Below are 20,251 nucleotides of genomic sequence, written 5' to 3' on the forward strand. Positions count from 1 at the left end.
GATACAAACCATCAATTACAGAACTAAAAGCCATGGATTAGAGAAACACCACCACAACACAGCTAGATATTTCAAAACTTCAACCCATATAATCTAAATAAGGGCTCTAGGCTTTCCAATAAAAAAGATAATTATCACATAAATTATGTTATTTTTTTCCGATGGAATGCATGATCTCAATTCCATATGCCATCTTTTCAAACTCAAATCAATCTAATTTTTCCAAGTAATCATTATACATTTTCTCACTACAGCCAATGCTAATCTCAAAAATGCAATTTCGTACCTAGTTAATCTCAATTTCAAACTCAACATTTTAATATTAGCTAACAAAATTATTGTTGGATCCATCAGCAATTTAAGCTTAAAAATTTTCACTATGAATTCCTTAAGTCGTCCCCAAAAAGGTTTAACAATATTGTATAATCAAGTGTAAAAAAGAACCTACTTCCTTATGACATCTAAAGCATAAATATGAAGAAATTAAATTATATCTCTTTAATTTTTCAGAAGTTAAATATAACTGATGTATAAAATTAACTGATGTATAAAATTATAATGAACTAACCTATATCTCACATTAACAAACTTAGTCATACTATCTTTACATAAAATTTTCCAATCTTCCTGGTTAATTACTATCCCCAAATATTTTTTTCCTATTTGATCTAGACTTATATAAATCTAACTTGGATATTTTAGTCTGTAATAACGAGTATATTTCAGATACAATATTTTTCTTCCCACCTTCCATAAGTTAAATTTCAAATTTAGACTCTCTTGGCAACCTTAAAGTACTTCCAAAATGATCCAATAATAAAGCTCTAACTTGATAATAACAAAAAAGAGTATTTTGTGGAAATTCTTTGAAAAGAAATAAAATAACCAGCTTCATAACAATCTTGTACAGTTTTAATTCCTTTCTGATCTCATATTTTCAAAAATTGGTTATTAAGTATGAAAGGAAAACATTTATTTTGATATAAAGGTGTTCTATCTGAAATTTACCCCTGTGTACCTATTTTTCATTTATCATATACTATAATTCAATTAAATGTGTCAAAATAGATAAATTATAAATACATAATAATTTGGAATTCCATTAATAAAATATTTGTCAATTTTCTTCTGACCAATTTTAGTTAACTCAACATCAGCCCATACCAATGGATTTTCCAAATCAAATATTCTATTAATAAACTTTAATTGTCCAACTTTATAATAATTTTTAAAATTTGGAAGCTGTAAACCTCCCAATTCATATCTCCAAGTTAATTTTTTAAAGATACCCGAACCATTTTATCTTTCCATAAAAAATTCCTAACTATAAAATTAAAATCTTTAAAAAACTTTTGAGGAACTTGACAGGAATAGACTTAAAAAGATATTGTATTCTAGGGAAAATATTCATCTTAATACAATTAACTCTACCTATTAATGTTATAGGTAAATGTTTCCATCTACTTAAGTCATTTTTAATTTTATGAAGTAAAGGTAAATAAATACCAAAATATTTAATTTGCTCTGACAATTTAAATTGAACAATACCTTTACAATAAGTATAATCAGCATCAATCAACAGTATAATCTTACTTTTCTCCCAATTAATTTTGTAACAGTTATTTTTCCATATTGTTCCAACCTTTCATATAACGATTTTAAAGAATTTTGAGGTTCTGTTAAATAAATTATAACATCATCAGCAAATAAATTAATCTTAAATTCCTCAGATTTCACTTTAATACCTTTAATATTAATATCTTGTTTTATCAATTGAGCCAAAGGTTCAATAGCTCATGCAAACAATGCTGAGTCAAAGGGAAACCTTGTCTAGTAGACCTTTCTAATAAAAAACACAACAACATTTGGCCATTTTTCACCAGTCTGGCTGAGGAAATTTTATATAAAGATTCAATCCAACTAATAAATATTGGTCCAAACCTAAATTTTTCAAATACTTTAAATATAAAAACTCCATTCTAACCTATCAAATGCTTTTTCAGCATCTAATGGTAAGTTGGATTCCTCCTGAGAAATGTGATTCAAACTAATTAATTTTTCAATATCATCTGCAGAATAACAATTTTTAATAAATCCAGATTGGTCTAAATGAATTAAACCCAGTAAGTATTTTGCCAATCTATTTTCTAGAATCTTAGTTACAATTTTATAGTTGACATTTAACAAACAACTATGTCTATAAGATTCAGTTTTAAATGGGTCTTTATCTTTCTTAAGAATAATTGTAATAATTGCCTGATAAAAAGAGTCTGGTAAAGAATGAACCTCCATTGCTTGTTTCAATACATCCATTAATAGAGGTATTAATAAATCCTGAATTTTTAAATAAAATTCAGATGTAAATCCATCTTCACCTGGAGATTTCCCATTAAGCATTGATTTAAGTGCTTCTATAATTTCTCTATAAGTAAAGGGAGCATCCAATTCATTATATTCTTGAATACTTAAAAAAGATAACTGAAAGTCAGATTAAAAAAAAACTATCAATATTAACTTCATCTTTCTCAGATTTAGATATATATAATTTCATATGAAACTCCTTAAAAGTGTCATTTACCTTTTGGGGTTTATATGTAATCTTTGAATCTTTTCTAATAGCATTAGTTATTCTTGAAACATTTTCTGTCTTTAATTGCCACATTAATACTTTATGAGCCCTTTCCCCTTATTCATAATACTTTTGTTTAGTTCTTTGTAACAATTTCTCAAATTTATAAGTTTTTAATGAATTATACTGTAATTTCTTAGTCTCCATTTAATTCTGCTGTAAATCTTTTTCTAAATTCTCTATCTCCTTTTCCAATTTATCAACCTCACAAGAATACTGTTTCTTAATTTTTGTTGAAAAACTAATAAGTTGTCCTCTTAAAATTGCTTTTAAAGCATCTCATAAAACAAACTTACTGTTAAATGAATCTGTATTTTTAAAAAATATTGCTGTATTTGATCTCTTATGAAATTATAAAACTCAACATTCCTTAACAATAAAGAATTATTGTTTTTTTCTGAACCTGTACATGTTATTAATAAAAGAGAATGATCTGATAATATTCTACTTTTATATTTGGCAGATATTACACGTCCTTGTAATTGAACCGATAATAAAAATAAATCTATTCTAGAATAAAAATCATATCAAAATGAATAAAAAGAAAAATCTTTCTCCTAAGGATTCAATCTTCTCCATATATCAACTAAACTCATTTCTTTCATTAATGTTAAAACCTGTTTTGCCTTTTTTGTTCTAGTCACTATTTTCAGAGATTTATCTAATAATAGATCCAAACAACAATTAAAATCATCTCCAATCATTACTTTTTCATGTGCCTGCATCAAATTAAAGAAAAAATCTTGGATAAATTTCTCATCATCTACATTTGGAGCAAAATATTTATAAGTATCCAAGATTCCGAATAGATTTTACAATTTACAACCAAGAGTCTACCTACTGATTCACTTACAACAGATTCCAATTTAAATGACAATTTCTTATTAATCAAAATAGCTACACCTCTCGCTTTAGAATCAAAGGCATACTTGAAGGCAAAACATTTATCAGGTCGACAGGGAAAGGACAGGGAGTTGAACTAATTGAAAATTGAGTGTTCCTTCCAAAGAGCTGGTGCAAGTGCTGCGGACCAAATGGCTTCCCTCAATTTTGCAATGGTTCTCTGCCAAAGTAAAATACAGTAGATGAGTGAAATCTGGTATCTACAATGCAATCAGCAAGCCAGGGAAGAATCCGCAGAGTGAAATAAATTTAGCATTTCAGATTGTTGACTTTTTAAAAATCAGAAATGGAAATACGATTACCCTTGGCAAGGATTAGAGACAATTTGACACAAAGAATTGTTGTAAAAATTGCTTGAAACAATACTTGGTTGACAACATATTTCATTCCAATTAAGAGTGAAAAAGATAACTGAATTGGAGAGAAGCAATAAACTGTGTACAAGTAGATATTTTGTGCTGCCTGGTTGGAACGCTTTCATCTGATATCTTTGTTGTTCTCCGTTATCACCAAAGACACCGGCTCTTTAAAGTACAGGGTGTACAATTCCATGAGCGATTGCTTGTTGAGAGTAGAACTCTTGGCGTCACTGCTCCTATTATCCAGCTCAGAAATGCCCATTTCTCATGGTTTCACTGTGACTAATCTGAACCCTGGGAAAAAAAAAATTGTCAGCATCTCAACAGGAGGCCAAAAACAAAACCTTGTCCAGTAGATAGAAGAGGCCTGTTATCTTGAAACATTTCCGGAATGATTTTTCTCCCCACAATATAAATGATTCCATCCTCCATTGAAACAACCATGATTCCCTTTAACCAGCCCTTCTTCTCAGACTTGGTGAGAATTGGCACAGTGACACAGGTAGCAGGGCTGGTACCCCACAGCTCTGGGGCCTTGCGTTCAATCCTGACCTCTGCTGTTTGCGTGGAGATTGGACATTATTTCTATGATGATGAAGGTTTCCACCGGCTGCTCTGGAGGACTACAGAATTAAGTTCTGTTATTGTTGCCAGGGAACAGAAATGGGAAAAGACTAGATTTAGAATGTGTCAACTCATCAACAGAAGCTGTTTCAAATTCATCCTACGTGCCAAGGGTATGCGAGTTGGAAGGTTAATTAATTGCTGTAAATTGTTCCTTGTGTGCTGGTCACTGGAAGAATCTGGGGTAGTTGTGTATGGAAAGGAGTTGATGGGAACATAAGGAGAATAAAATGGGTCTGCTGTAGGATGAGTGAAAATGGGTGCTTGATGGTCAAGGTGAAGCCATGGGCTGAAAGGCCTGTTTCCTTGCCGTATGAATCTGGCTGAAATGACATAATCAATTATCATACTCTTCTATGTGATCAGATGGCAATGCGGTAATGTCGAGCTGGTGCATTTATTGTAGCAGTATTTTGTGAGTAGATTGGGCATTCAGTTACAAGCTAGTGAGCAATGATTTGGGAAATTGTGAGAATCTCATTGAAATACTGAATTGCCATTGAGATTTTAATTACCAACTCTCTCTTTTGGGATTGTGGAATTATGTCCTACTATTGTTGCCAGGGAACAGAGAATGGGAAAACCTCAAGATTAAGAATCCATTAACTCATGAACAGAAGGGGTTTCAAATTCCCCTGCAGCCAGGTCATGCATAGCAATGTATTGCCAGATGAATGTAACAGTATCAGAGAATTAATTCAAGAGCAAGTCAAACACAGACCTTTCACTTGCAAGCAGCATGTGATTTCTAGCAGTGGAAGAAAACATAACACTTCTTCCTTGTGGCAGAGCAATGGTCAATAAATGAGGCTATGGCCCAAGAATGAATTCAAAGGAAATAACCCAGTACAGAATATTAAAGAGAGAGAAACAAGCCACCCCCATTCTCATCCCCTCCACAATGAAAACTGCCTTATTTTTCCTCTCTTTTCAAGTTGTGATAAAAAGCTGAATATGAAACATTAATTTTTTCTTTCCATAGTATTTGCCTTGCTCACAGAGTGTTTTCAGCATATGTTCTCTTTTTTAAAATAAAGACCACATTTTCAGGTAGAAAGCAGAGAGTAGAAATGGAAGGAAAGTATCCTGTCTGGAGGTTGGTACTAGTGGAGTGCCTCAAAGTTCTGTTCTGGGACCCCTGCTCTTTGTGATTTTTAAGTAATTGACCTGGATGAAGAGGCAGAAGGACATGTCAGTAAGTTTGCTGCTGATGTGAAGGTTGGAGGAGTTGTGGATGGAGATGAAGGTTGTTGAAGGTTACAAGAGGATCTAGACAGGATGCAGAGTTGGGCAGAGAAGTGGCAATTCAGATAAGTATGAGGAAGGTAAAACCAGAAGGCTGAGTATAGGGTTAATGACCAGTTATTTCAGAGTGTGGATGAACAGAGGGACCTTGGGATCCAAATCCATTCATACCTCAAGGTTGTTGCACAGGTTGATAGGATAGTTCAGAAGGCCTTTGGAATGCTGGGCTTCATTAATAGGGGAATTGTATTCAGGAGTAGACAGGCCATGTTACAACTCCACAAATCTTTGTTAAGACCACACTTAGGAGCATTGTGTTCATTTCTGGTCACCTCATTATAGGAAGGATGTGGAAGCTATGGAGAGGGTGCAGAGGAGATTTACCAGGATGTTTCCTGGATTGGAAAATAAGTCTTATGAGGCAAGGTTAGAAGAGCTGGGAATTTTCACTTTGGAGTGTAGAAGGATGAGACTTAATAGAGGTCTAAAGATTATGAGAAGCATTGATAGGGTGGACAGCCAGCACCTGTTTCCCAGGACAAGATCAGCAAAAACCAGAGGACACATGTACAAAGTGAAGGGAGAGAAGTTTAGAGGAGAAATCAGGGTTAAGTTTATTTTTTTTACACACAGAGTTGTGGATGCTTGAAATGCCTTACCAGGGATGGTGGTGGAGGCTGAAACATTAGGGGCATTTAAGAGATTCTTAGACAGGCACATGGTTGGAAGAAAAATAGAGGGTTATGGGGTAGGGAGGATTTTGGTTGAATAATATGCTAAAACTTGTTGGTAATGTGCAGAGTCTAAAGGAACAAGTTGTTCTCCTGGCTCGACAGCTGCAGGGAACCACTGCCTCACCATGCCCAACCTCACCTTTATCAAGGGATAATTCAGTGCTTGGTGCCTGGCCAGAATTTGTATTGCCTTGACTGGTGTAGCAATGTGCCAAATTGAGCAGGCCAGCTTGCATTTCAACATCTTTGTTTACTGCAAAGAATCCTGTCCATCTTGGGACTCGAAGAACTTAAATCCCCCATCAACCTGTTCATTAACTCCCAGTCGCTCAAATGTAATCAAAATGCTTTTCTTTCAATTAGGCTGCTCCCAAATGCTGGACAAATTCCAGACTCATGAGCACGTTGTTGCTCCATCGTGAACCACCATGTCCTGATTTATTATAAGTGCTGCGCTAGGCATTGCTTTTATGCACAACTCACCTAATGCTTCTTCAAATCTGATCAGACCACTGAGGCAATATCAAGATGGATCTGCTATGTTAGGCTACTTTACTGTGTAAACAAGCAATCTCGAGTATGTGGGAGGGAGAATTGAGTGGGGGGGGTGGTGGTGAGGGGAAGAGAGAGGAGGAAGTGGGGGGGGGGAGAGAGAAAGGGAAGGAGTGGGGAAGGGAGAGAGAGGGAGAAAGGGATTTCCTTCAGTACCCCATGAAGTCAACTTTATTTTTCACTAGACACAATATTGCATTCTTCAACTCCCCAAATACCACCCAGTCAAACCCCTCTGACCTTCTCATTGACTCACTGCCACACAGGTGATCCTGACTTTCTCACTCTCCTTCTCCTGCATCTGAGATTCATCCCCCATATACTGACAATTAACACACCCACGCATGTGCATATTACTCCTGCACATCCCATCTCCTATGTCATCAGCAACAGCCGACACCGCACCTGACAAAGGTAAGTATGTGACCATGACAAGGGGCAAGCAAAGGAGAGGAGGGAGGGGAAAAAGAGAGGGAAGCCATTATGTTTAAGGCCGCCCAGGAGGAAAATGATGTGTTGTTCCTTAAGTTTACATTTGGGCTCACCTTGACAATGAATGGCCCAAGGATAGAAATGTCTCTGTAGGAATGGTGGGATGTGGGGTGGGGGGGGGGGGGGGGGAGAGATAAAATGGTTGGCTGCAGGAATCTTAAATTTATTCTCATAAGTTTTCATCACAACCAAAGAGCAGGTGTCCCCTCCCCCCCACCCCTAATAATTTATTCCTTCACTTGTCTCTCCACCTCCCAAACCTCCAGCCCTATACTCCCCAATTTATTTCTCTATTTATGTCTGCAATTTTATCTCTCTTGGTCTTGATAAATAGTCCTGACCCAAAACATTGACTGATCATTTCTACCATGGATGCTGTCTAACCTGCTAAGTTTCTTCAACAATTTTTTGTTTGCAGAAGTAGGAAATGATTTGGTTCGATTGAATTTTGCACTCAAGATTAAGTATTTTAAATAGATAGATATAATGTTCCTTTTTTTCCAGTTTTCCAGCTTCACATGTCATACTTTAAGTGGCAGGGCCATTAAATATTATAACATACAGATCATACTTTCTTTTAGCTTTACAGATTTCATGCACATATTCAAATCTCTTGCTACCTGACCTGGCATTACCACAGTCACAGAATAGAATTTTAAAAAGTGGATTGCTAAAGCTAATTTAGTAAGATTTAACAACTGTTCTTTGACACATAGTTACGCAAGGTAGTGATCGGTCAATTAATGAAAATATGGCCTGCACTTTTGTCCAGCTTGGACTAATACATTATGATTATAATAAGGGCAAAAACAGGATAAAACAGTATTTATTTGAAATGTGTGAAATCAAAACGTGAGACTAAGGTTAAAAGTTATTTATCACAAAGTACCTGCCAACAGGTAGTCTGCCAACAGACTAACAGTTATCACAAACTTTCATTCAGCCGTGTAAAGAGCACAATTTGCAGAGTATAAGATTGCAATGAAAAGGAAGATTAATTAGCACAAAGCAAAGGTAGCATCAGAGTGCTATTGTGGCATTCAATTAGGAGCCTGAGGGTCATAGAGTTGGAGATTGCTTTCATACTTGTACACACACACAGAGTGTTCTCCCCATTGGGAGGAGGGAGAAAAGAGTGTGTATGGGGTGTGATGGGTATTTCAGTATTATTGGTTGCCTTTCCAAGACAGCAGGAGGTATGGCAGGAGACCATACAATGGAGGGAAATTTGAATTAAGTTATAAGCTGTATTCATATGCAGAATATCCATAGTTTTCTAAAAAAATAGCAAGAGTTAGTGCATTTTCTTGATCATCGTGTCTCTGTGCTTGTCCCAGATAATGCCATTGGAAATGTTTATTCCTAAGAAACTGAAGCTTTCTACTCTTTCAACTGAAGTGCTGTTAATATGGACAGAGGTGTGGATTTTTCCCCCTCTTCTGAAATCAATGATCATCTCCTTTGTCTTATTGATGGTGGGAGAAAAGTTATTATCTTGTCTTCTGCACTTATTTCATTTTTAAATGAATTGTTTTGTGGGCTTAGTGAAAATAATTTTATGCTGTCGACTGGAGTGGTATAAGGTAGATGCAGACAATCAATGTATTTCCTTAGCTTTCTGTGTACCCTCACAATCTGTAGAAGGAACAAAGAGGTGAGAGGATCATTGAGAAAGGAGTTTGTGAGAGTCAGTGATGGTTGACAGGTAATATGAGAAGTAGGTAATTCATGATGATTTGTGGTGGGTTGGGGAAGGGATGGAGGGGATGATGAAATTTTTAAAAAAATGCTCTTGGTGAATATAAGGGAAAATCACAGAGGATAAGGTGGGAGAGGAAGATCTGTGGAAATTTGGAAGCTATTGTGAGTAGGATAATAGTGAGGTATCTGGATCTTTGGAATAAGGATAAAGTTAGCAGTGACTGAAGAAGACAAAAATCCATTAGTTCCCTGTTTTGGTCATTGGGATTGAGGGTGGGAAAAGTGGAGAGAAGTGATTTAAATTGATGATATACTTTGGGCAAAAAGGGCTTTGGGCTCTTTAGCACAATCTCACTGTACTGGGTAGAATTTACTGAAGAACGTGGTCATAACAAATCTGGGAGATGAATAGACCAATTAGAGTGAAATAGACACGGAGTCCTGATTGACTCCCTCTGCACTGGGAATATTTTTTAATATATTTATACGGGCATTAAATAAACCTGAAGAATCACTCTCACTTGAATGAATATCTGGGAAAGAATTACGAATCCAAACCAAGGAAGCAATGTTATCTGCCACTTAAAAACTTCCTGTAAGATAAACCAGTGTAGCTGAACATGGAATTTGGATCTTGACTCTTAGTATTCTTTTACACTGAACAAGTCATTACTTCACATGTTTGGTGTGTTTAATAGGTCAGTAGTGGGATGGGGTTGCATGTAGGATTCTACTGGTACCTAATTTTTGATCCATATTTGTTTTTGGGAGAGGTTAAGTTAAATATTCTTTCATAAATGAAATGTTCCTCAAACTGCCAAGCCATATTTCACTGGCATCTTGATAGGATTAACTGAGTCAAATCCAATTCTGTTTCCAATGAATTTCTGCCTATATAATCCCAACAGAGATTGGTGAGCTTTCTCTCTCATTATCCCAACCCTTCTACTTTCTATCAATCCTTATATCAACCCAGCTGAAATGATGACATATCAAGAAACAAGCTGGGCCAATGTTTAATTCTTCAAAGGGCAGGAAACTTCATTACACTCCTGATCCTTTAATTGCACAATGCCGAGAAACTCTGCTTTTATAATGAATGAATAATTAGGAGGCAAGTCGTAATTTAAAGACCCTTAAGAACTTGATGGTTTGGATTCAAGAAAGAAAACTTGGACCTGCCTTCAAACGCAATGAGTAAATGTTGAAGGATCTAATGTAAAAACTCTCTAATTTATATTAGAATAGTTCCTTTAATTCCATCCACCTTGACAGATTTGGATATGATTCATAATAACTAATAAAAAATGCTAGAATCAATCATCGGGGTCAGGTGGCAGAGACCTGAAACACTAACCTTGTTTATTTTACTTTCATAGAGTGTTTCCATTATTTTATGGGTTTTTAAAAATTTCAAACCAGAGTGATGTTTCTTTTATTGTAATAAGCCCACCTCACTGACAAAAGGCAAAGGATGAAAAACCCAACACCCAACCCCAACCAACCAATTTTCCCCTGCAACCGCTGCAACCGTGTCTGCCTATCCCGCATCGGACTTGTCAGCCACAAACGAGCCTGCAGCTGACGTGGACATTTATCCCCTCCATAAATCTTCGTCCGCGAAGCCAAGCCAAAGAATAAAGAAACTTGTGTTCTTTTAAAACAACCATATTTATTAGCTAGAGCACCCACACAAATGACCTCATGGAGGTATCCTTTTTGAATCTACCCAAGATGCAACAGCTCATATCCTGACTCCTCCTAATAGTCAGGATTAGCACTAGCACATGCACGAGTACTCTATCAGTACATCCCCTTTCCTTGAGATGTTTAATCTAACAACATGATACACTAATACACTATTCATTTCAATTTAATGTTCAGCACAAACATAAATACAAACATCAGCAGCACAAATTTTTTTGTTAGTGCGCAGTTCTTTTTCTTTTAAAGATTCAGTCTGGCAGGTGCTTTGATAACACCAGTGGATCTTCTTAACAAAGGTGCATGTGTTGACTCTGCAGGTCCACTACTGACCAGCACTGGTGGTGTTTCCTCTATTGCTGTGCATGTTAGATCTTCTGCATTTGTCTGTTCCTGCAGTGTCTCTTGTATTTTCAGCAGGCTCTTTCGATTCCTCCTCAGTATTTGACCCTCCTCTGTTCTGACAGAATTTAGATTTACTTCCTCCAGAACAGTGGTCTTTTTGTCCCAAGTGTTGGAATCAATTGTGTCATGTTGAGCCAGTGGCCCTAAGCTTCTTGCTGACTTGTCATAGTTTGCTTTTTGTTTCCATTGCAGATGCTTTTGTTTCTGTTTGACATCTTCAACATCTCTGTTCTTGTTTTGGTCTGCAGAGTAGGGAAGTGTGGTGTGTCGTCTATGTACCAGCAGAAGCTCAGAGTGTGATATGCCATGTTCAAGTGGTGAAGCTCTGTATTCAATAGCTAGATATGGATCTGAGCCACTGTCTTATGTCTCCTTGAGCAACTGTTTAACAATGTGAACTCCTTTCTCTGCTTTACCATTTGACTGTGGATGCAGAGGACTTGAAGGCACATGTCAAATATCATACCCTTCTGCAAAGTTCTGGAATTCTCTACAACTGTTATTATCATTATAGACAATTTGAGGAATTCCATGTCTAGCAAAGATTGATTTCATATATTTGATCACACAAGCAGCAGTCATGTTAGGAAGCAGCGCAATCTCTGGATAGTTTGATAGATAATCAATAACCAACAAGTAATTCTTTCCATCCATGTGGAACAGTTCAGTCCCAACTTTCTGCCATGGTTCTGCTGGTACGTCAGTTATTATCGTGGGTTGCTTTGTCTGCTTTGGGTGATGTTTCAAACAGGTCTCACAGCTTAAACCATCCTGTCAATGTTAGCATTTATCCCTGGCCAATAAACCGCAGTTCTGGCCTCCTCTTGCATTTTTAAATTCCAAGGTGCCCCTCATACACCCTTTTCAGCATTACTTGTCGCAAAGATTGAGGAATAACAATTCTGCTCTGAGTAGAAGCCCATTGACAACACTCAGCTCAGCTCTGATGCTATAATATGGCTGACATTCACTTCTAGGCCATTCTTCATTCAGATTCTTCAGATGTGACCTTCTGTGGAACACTGTCCTTTTCTATTTCAGCTGTGATCTGCTTGGATTTCATGTCAGATACGGGAAGAGATTCAGTGATCATATTAATGTGGAGATTCACCTCTGTCTCTATGGAACTCTTATTGTGTGTTTGACTCTGTGTCGTTGCCCTGGACAGTACATTAGCTAACATAAGTTTCCCTGATGTGTTCACCAATTCAAAGTCATAACATTGGAGCTTCATCATCAATCTTTGGATTTGTGGCAACATTTCACTGAGAATTTTATTGATTATTTCTATTAATAGCTTGTGGTCTGTCTCTGCTAGGAACGTTGGTCAACCATACACATAACTGTGGAATTTCCCGTCCATAAACCAGACCTTAACACTCTTTCTCAATCCGTGCATATCGACATTTAGATGCTACTGGCCTCCAATCTTCCCCTAAGGCCTGAAGTAGGACGGCAGCTATTCCACCTTTTGAAGCATCTGTGGATATTTTTGTCCTTCTGGATGTGTCAATGAACGTCAGAAGTACTGTTCTGCAGTTAGAATGGTTTTCAGTCATCCCCATTCGTTCTCGTGGCTGTCTGTCCACTTGAAATCACATTTGTCCTGTAGCAACTTATTGAGGTACATTGTTTGGGAAGACAGCTTTGGTATAAATTTACTATTAAAAATGATCATTCCCAGCACTCTCAATATGTCCTTTTTGTCAGTGGGTCGGTGCATCTCTAAAATTGCTTTCACCTTGCTCTTGTCTGGCTCCACACCTGCCTCTGATAGTTTATCTCCCAAAAAAGTGATTTCCTTCACACCAAACTGACATTTTTCTCTGTTTAACTTTAATCCACACTTCTGGATGTGTTGTAGCACTTTGATGAGCCTTCAGTTGTGTTGTTTTTGTGTGGATCCCCATAGGATCATGTCATCCATGTACACAGATACCCCATTTATGCCTTCTATGATGTGCTCTATTGTCCTGTGGAACACTTTTGGAGCTGTGGAAATTCCAAAAGGCATCCTCAGTCAGGATTATTGGCCAAACGGTGTGTTAAATGTACAGTATTTTGTGCTATCTTGTGCAGTTTTATTTGCCAAAAGCCCTGGGATGCATCCAATGTAGTGACAAACTTTGCACCGGCCATCTCACTTGTAATTTCATCTCTGGTTGGAATCTAATATGTTCTCTCCTTATATTAGCATTCAAGTCTTTTGGGTCTATGCACATGTGTAGGTCACGGTTCTTTTTGACAACACCACTGAATTCACCGATTCTGTGGGCTCCTCCATTTCCTTTATGACCCCTAGTGCTGTCATTCAGTCATGTTCCTGCTTGAGTGTTTCTTTTAGCGGCGCTGGAACTTGCCTCAGGGCTGCACTACTGACATCTCACTTGTAATTTCATCTCTGGTTGGAATCTAATATGTTCTCTCCTTATATTAGCATTCAAGTCTTTTGGGTCTATGCACATGTGTAGGTCACGGTTCTTTTTGACAACACCACTGAATTCACCGATTCTGTGGGCTCCTCCATTTCCTTTATGACCCCTAGTGCTGTCATTCAGTCAAGTTCCTGCTTGAGTGTTTCTTTTAGCGGCGCTGGAACTTGCCTCAGGGCTGCACTACTGACTGTGTGTCCTCTTTTAACTGTATTGTATAGGTGAATGGAAGAACACCAAACCCCTTGAAGATGTCCAGAAATTTCCTCCATGCTGTTCTGTGCATTGTTGCTCTTAATGTGGTACTGTAGCAGCTCACCAGAGGCTTAATTGAACCGGCTCGGGAGGTTCCGAGTGATGTCATGATGTCACAATGTGATGACATCATTTGGAACGTGTGGGCTTTTAAAAAGCTGCGTGTGACTGTTTGAGGAATGTCATTTACTGAACTTCGATGACTCCGTCTGATCATCTTCTCATTCTTCATTTCACACTGCGACACAATTACTACATTGGTGACCCCAACAGGCCCAAATGGATTTTGGACCCAACATGGACAGCATAGCAGTTCTTGTTTGTCTTTTGGACAACTCAACCTGAAGTTTGGTTTGGGCAGGCTGAGGCGCAGTTCCACATTCACCAGATAGAAGTGGACGCCACTAAGTACTATCATGTGGTAAGCGCCCTCGACCAGGACAAGGCTGGTCAAGTATTGGATTTTCTTTGGGACCCACCAACTCTTGACAAATACAAAGCCCTAAAAGCCTTCCTTCTCCGGATTTACAGTCTCTCATAATGTGAGCGAGCTGCACGTCTCCTCCATATCGATGGTCTGGGGGACCGTGGCCCTTCAGAGTTAATGAATGACACGTTGGCATTGGCAGATGGCCATAGGCCTTGCTTGCTTCTCGAGCAGTTGTTTTTAGAGGATAAGCCAGAAGCCATCTGCCTCATGTTGGCTGACGAGGACTTTTGGGCTCAAAAATTCTGCACAAATATTCCAGCGACTGATGGACTCAGTGGGGTGTGGCATGGACTCCCTTTTTGTATTGTAGGATGACATGCTCATCGCCAGCCACTTCCACAATGAGCAACTGCAGCATCTATGTTTACTCTGCCACCGCTTACAAGAATTCAGGCTGTGGTGCGCTGTTAGCCAGAATCAGACACACATAAGGTAAAGACTGTACAACAGGCTTTAATGCACAAAGAGCCAGGCTGGCTGTAGCTGCAGTAACTCTGAGTGAGCTTCAGGAGGCTGGTGCAGGCTTATATCCTGGAGGGTGATTGACACCCGACTGGGTGGGGTTTGACCCCTACAGGCTGACTTATTGACAGCTGGCCAGGTGTTGTCCTGTCCCCTTACTCCTGCAGGTACAGAAGTTGCCCCCTGCAGTAGGCGGTGGTGTACCACCACATTCACCCCCTTCTTTAAAATTGTCCCAGGGTGGGGCAATAACAAGGAATTGCACCCACTATATACATACAATATTTACAGATTGAGACGATCCGGCGGCCACCGGGGTCTCTGTGACTGTCGTAGGACTGGCTTCTGGTCACTGGTCAGAAGGGAAGTGGGGGGCTGGTGGCATGGGTCTGTGTGGCTGGTGTGGTGCCACGCGGAGGGGTGGCCGGGGTCAACGTATGAGGGTCGTATTGGATGGGTGGGGGGGCGGATTCGTCTCCCAAGGCTGAAGCGGGCCCCTGGAGGTCAAGGAGGTCCTGCGTGCCCCACAACTGCGGGGATGTATGCCCGGTCAGCGTCGTCCTGGGCTGGAGGGTGGCATGGTGTAGTGGGTGCTCCTGCTGGTGCCAGGTCCCTGGTTGAGACGGTGTTCTCCCTGCCACTGCCGAACCTAACGTAGGCATAGTTATGGTTTGCATGTAGGAGGAAGACCTGCTCGACCAGGGACATGAGCCATGCTGGGAGGAACATTCCAGTTGCCGACCTCCTGGGGAAAGAGAACAGACATTCGTGAGGGGTATCGTTGATAGCCATGCACAGCAGTGACCGAATGGCATGGAGTGCCTCGGGCAGGGCGTCCTGCCAGTACTCAACAGCCCACCCTTTCAACCTGAGAGCCAGGAGGACTGCCTTCCTGACCATCCCGTTCTCGCATTCCACTTGCCCATTGCCTCTCGGGTTATATCTCATCGTGTGACTGGTGACAATGCCCCTCGCCGTCAGGTACTGACGCAGCTCATCACTCATGAAACTAGACCCCCGATCACTGTGGATGAAGGCAGGGTAGCCAAACATGGTGAAATTCTGCCCCAGGGCCCTGATGACGGTGGCCGTGGAGGTGTCTGGGCAAGGGATAGCGAAAGTGAGTACTCGTCCACTACCGTGAGGAAGTAGATGTTTCGATTCGTGGAAGGTAGGGGCACTTTGAAGTCCATGCCGAGATGCTGGAAAGGCCTCGGTCATGTCCCTGATGGTGTACAGCAGGTTTCGGGACTTAATGAAATGGTACAACCTGGTGACACCTGGATGGCAGAGGGACTCATGCAATGTCTGCAGCCTGCCGTTGTGCGTAGATGCGCAGGTGCAAGAGAGGGCATCGGGGGAGTCGTTAAACTTCGCGTGGCAGTATTGGATGTGGTAGTGTAGGTTGCCAGCTCGACTCTCCAGCGCAGTATATTGTTGTTCTTGATCTTGCTCTTGTGGGCAGTGTTAAACATGAGAACGCCATGCCTCGCTGGTCTGTGAGGCCAGGTAGTGGCGCCAGTGGAAAACCGTTTCCACAATCATCTGGATCTCCTTTTCAATGGTGGAGTGCCCTAGCTCGGAGCCGTGGAGGGTCCTAGGCGCATCCTTTCTGGATCTGGGCCGACGACTCCATGATGTACCCCAGGATGGCGAGGCGGGTGGTGCTAAACACACTCTTCTTGTTGTACGTGATGTTCAGCTCCCCGGCCGTCTGGAGGAATTTTTCCAGGTTAGCATCGTAGTCCTGCTGGTCTCGACCGCAGATAGTGACGTTCTCGAGGTACGGGAACTTTGCCTTTAGCTTATGCAAGTCTACCATGCGATCCATCTCCTGCTGGAAAACAGAGACCCTGTTCGTGACCCAAAAGGGAACTCGGCGGAACTGGTACATGCACCCGTCTGCATCAAAAGCGGTGTAGGGCTTGTCCTTCAGGTGGATGGGGATTTGGTGATACGCCGACTTCAGGTCAATCATGGAGAAAACCCGGTAGCAGGCTATCTCGTTGACCATGTCAGTGATCCTCGGCAGGGGGTAGGCATCCAGCTAGGTGTACCGGTTTATGGTCTGGCTGTAATCCACGACCATCTTCTGCTTACTTCCCCCTTTGACCACTAGGACTTTGGCTCTCCAAGGGCTGTTACTGGGTTCTATGACGCCTTCCGTCAAGAGTCGCCGCACCTCCGCCTTGATGAAGTCTCTGTCTGTGGTGCAATAGCGCCTACTTCTGGAGGCAATCAGCTTGCAGCCTAGTGCAAGATGTGGGAAGAGCACCGGTGGGGTGATGCGTAGTGTGGAGAGGCCGCAGGTTGGTTGGGGCTGGTAGGTTGGTGTGCTGTGTAATGTAAGTGGATGTTGGGGCCCCCCGAAGGCAAGGGTAACACTCTGCAGGTGGCACTGGAAATCTAGGCCCAGGAGGATTGGGGCACAGAGTTTGGGCATGACCAGGAGCCTGAACCCTGTGTAAGTCTCCCCTCCCACAGTTATATCGGCTGAGCAATGCCCGAGGGTACCAACAATCTTATCCTTGGCGGCGAGGGCAATCGAGCAGGTGGTGGGGTGGTCCTTTAATTTCAGGGAGTCGGCCACACTCAGGTGAATGAAGCTCTCGGTTCTGCCACTGTCGAACAGGCACTTCGTTATCTGCCCATTGACTTGCACGGATATCATTGAGCGCCCGAATCGTGAGGGATATCCCTGGTCAGCATGGTGGCAGCCAGGACCGTCTCAGAGTGAGAGTTGTCACTCTCCAGCTGTGCACAGTGATTAATAGCTTACGGAGACATGGGAAGCGTCAGTAGGGTGGCCTGGTCATCTCCTGTGTTGACCATGTCGATATCGGTCATGGGGTGTGGCGTGCGGTAGCTGATGGCATCCAAAAGCGTGGGGCGTGTTGGTAGGGCGGCCTGTTCATCGCCGTGTTGACCACGTCATTCTCAACAATGTCGGGGGCCCTCCATGTCGGCCGCTGCCTGGCCCAAAATGGCGGCAGCATGTAGGGGCCTGCTGCAGGGCTGGCCTCCTTCCCCAGCCGTGTCCGTTGCACTGGGGGAAGCGACGTCATCACAGCTGGTGGCAGTGATGTTATTACATCAGCCGAAAGTGACGTCACACTGTGAGCCGGAAGTGGTGTCACTATAGTTCTCGGTGGGCGACGATGGCGAGGGCGGGGCTGGTACAGGTGCTCAGAGCGCATGCTGCAACAGTTGCTGGCGGGGCTGGATGTTGCACCGTCGAAGTTGGGGAAGGCGGAAGTCATCTCAGGGACAAAGGCGCCGCCCGGCATGCGCACGTGGAGGGGTCTGCGTAGGAGGTCATAGAGGGCTGCTGAGCTGCTGGCAGGTTTTGAAAGGCACAGTTTTGCAAAGTGGCCCTTTCTAGCCGCATTGGGAACAATACTGTTTCCTAGCTGGGTAGTTTTGGCGTGATCGTCGATCTGACCCATACCAGGGCCCACTGTACTTACAGGGGTGCCAGATGCCTGTTGCAGCAACGTTCTCCCCAGCTTGGTCTGGGGCTGCAGCTGCAGTGTGAGAGGGCCATAAGGGAGCCTGGGGTAGCCCAGAATCGAAGGCTTCAATGTGCAGGGCTGCTGCTTCCGGGGTTTGGACCACTTCCACAGTCTTGGTTAGGGCGTAGATATTGTCTTCCAGCAGCTTCTGCCGGATGACCCTCCAGTGTAGCCCTCAGATAAAGGCATCCCGGATCTGCCTCTCGACCTCCTCTGCACCTACCCTGGGTTCAGCCAGACAAGGTCGGGCCAACTCTTGCAAGTGTCCCAGGTAAGACTCAGCCGTCTCCCCGGGTTGCTGGGCTCCGGTGTTCAGGAGATACCTCGCACAGACCGCATTCATGGGGGGCTTGTCCAAGTTCTCGAGAGTGTCCATTGCGCTCTTGTACATGGAGCAGCCTTTGGTTGCCTGGAAGGCGTGGGGACCCAGCTTTGACCAGAGTAGGACCAACTTCTTCCGATCTGAGTCGAGGATGCAGCCTTCGTGTGTCTCGATGATTGCCTCGACCGCGTGCTTCCAGATCTTGAAGTGCGTCTGGGCTTCTGGGTGGCGTGGGTCAACTTCGAGGCTCCCTGCGCTGTTAGCCAGAATCAGACACACGCAAGGTAAGACTGTACAACAGGCTTTAATCCACAAAGACTTCCACAGAGCCAGGCTGGCTGTAGCTGCAATAACTCTGAGTGAGCTTTGGGAGGCCGGCGCAGGCTTATATCCTGGAGGGTGATTGACACCTGACCGGGTGGGGCTTGATCCCTTCAGGCTGACTGATTGACAGCCGTCCAGGTGTTGTCCTGTCTCCTTACACTCCTGCAGGTACAGAGCTTGCCCCCCTGCAATAGGCCCGGGGGGGGAGGGGGGCATGGCGTGATGATGTAGGTTGGAGAAGTGAAAATACACCTCGCCTGGCACAATTAATACCCAAATGGAGAAACATTTTTAAAAAAATTAGTGTCTTTAAAAGTTGTCTAAAGCATTATTTATAATGGCCATGAAAAAATCTGAATCTCAAGCGGTGAAAAAAAAGACTACTAAAGAGGTCAGTATGATTGATGAAATGGGGCCTACCTCGATGATGGAGCCTGCTGACTTGCTTCCTCTCCCTCCGAGGATGATCCGACAAACGATGGCTAAAACACACTAACATTTGCCTTCGCAAAGGCTTCAGATCCCTGGTCAGCCTGTCAGCAATGCCACCTCTCTTACGTATCAGAGTTTTCAACCAGGATTAAACATAGCTCTGATAAAAGTAATATGGTGGCTGATGCCCTGTCCCTCTCCTTCATTCAAGCAGTACGTGCCTTCTCTCTGGGTGTAGACTAAATGGTGCTCATCAAAGCTCAGCACCAGAATGACGAACTCCTGGCTTATAGAACTGGTGTCATGAGCCTGAAACTTGAGGATGCAGCCTTTGGGCTGCAAGGTACCACTCTCCTGTGTGATGTTTCCACAGGTCAGCCTTGCCCTATCATCCCACAGCATGGAGACGTTACATTTTTTATGCCATTCAGGGGTGTCCCAACCCCTCTATTCGAGCAATGGTCTGCCTGATAGCCGATAAGTTTGTATGGCATGGACTTAAAAAGCAGGTCACATACTGGGCCAAGATGTGCTTGGACTGCCAATCTGCAAAAGTGCAAAGGCACATGAAGGCTCTGCTTCAGCCTTTCCAGCCACCGCAGCGCAGATTCGACTATGTGCAGGTCGACATCATCGGCCCGTTTCTGGTATCATGAGGGTCTAGATATTTGTTA

The 20,251-nt window shown here is 42.2% G+C and overlaps 2 protein-coding genes across 9 annotated transcripts in view; one reads left to right on the forward strand and one right to left on the reverse strand.

The window, feature by feature from the left end:
* The window catches only part of LOC138763507 (coiled-coil domain-containing protein 190), a 145,090-nt gene that overhangs the window by 42,704 nt on the left and 82,135 nt on the right, over positions 1-20,251 (reverse strand). The window lies entirely within an intron of this gene.
* The window catches only part of LOC138763509 (leucine-rich repeat-containing protein 55-like), a 38,616-nt gene continuing 32,551 nt past the window's right edge, over positions 14,187-20,251 (forward strand). For 2 of the 5 annotated variants that reach the window (XM_069937790.1, XM_069937792.1), the window contains exon 1: positions 14,187-14,957. The gene's annotated coding sequence lies outside the window, so the exon portion shown is untranslated. The remainder of the gene's footprint in view (positions 14,958-20,251) is intronic. The other 3 variants (XM_069937791.1, XM_069937793.1, XR_011357620.1) reach the window with 2 other exon arrangements.

This window comes from Narcine bancroftii, chromosome 5 (assembly GCF_036971445.1).
Source record: "Narcine bancroftii isolate sNarBan1 chromosome 5, sNarBan1.hap1, whole genome shotgun sequence".
Lineage (NCBI taxonomy): Eukaryota > Metazoa > Chordata > Chondrichthyes > Torpediniformes > Narcinidae > Narcine > Narcine bancroftii.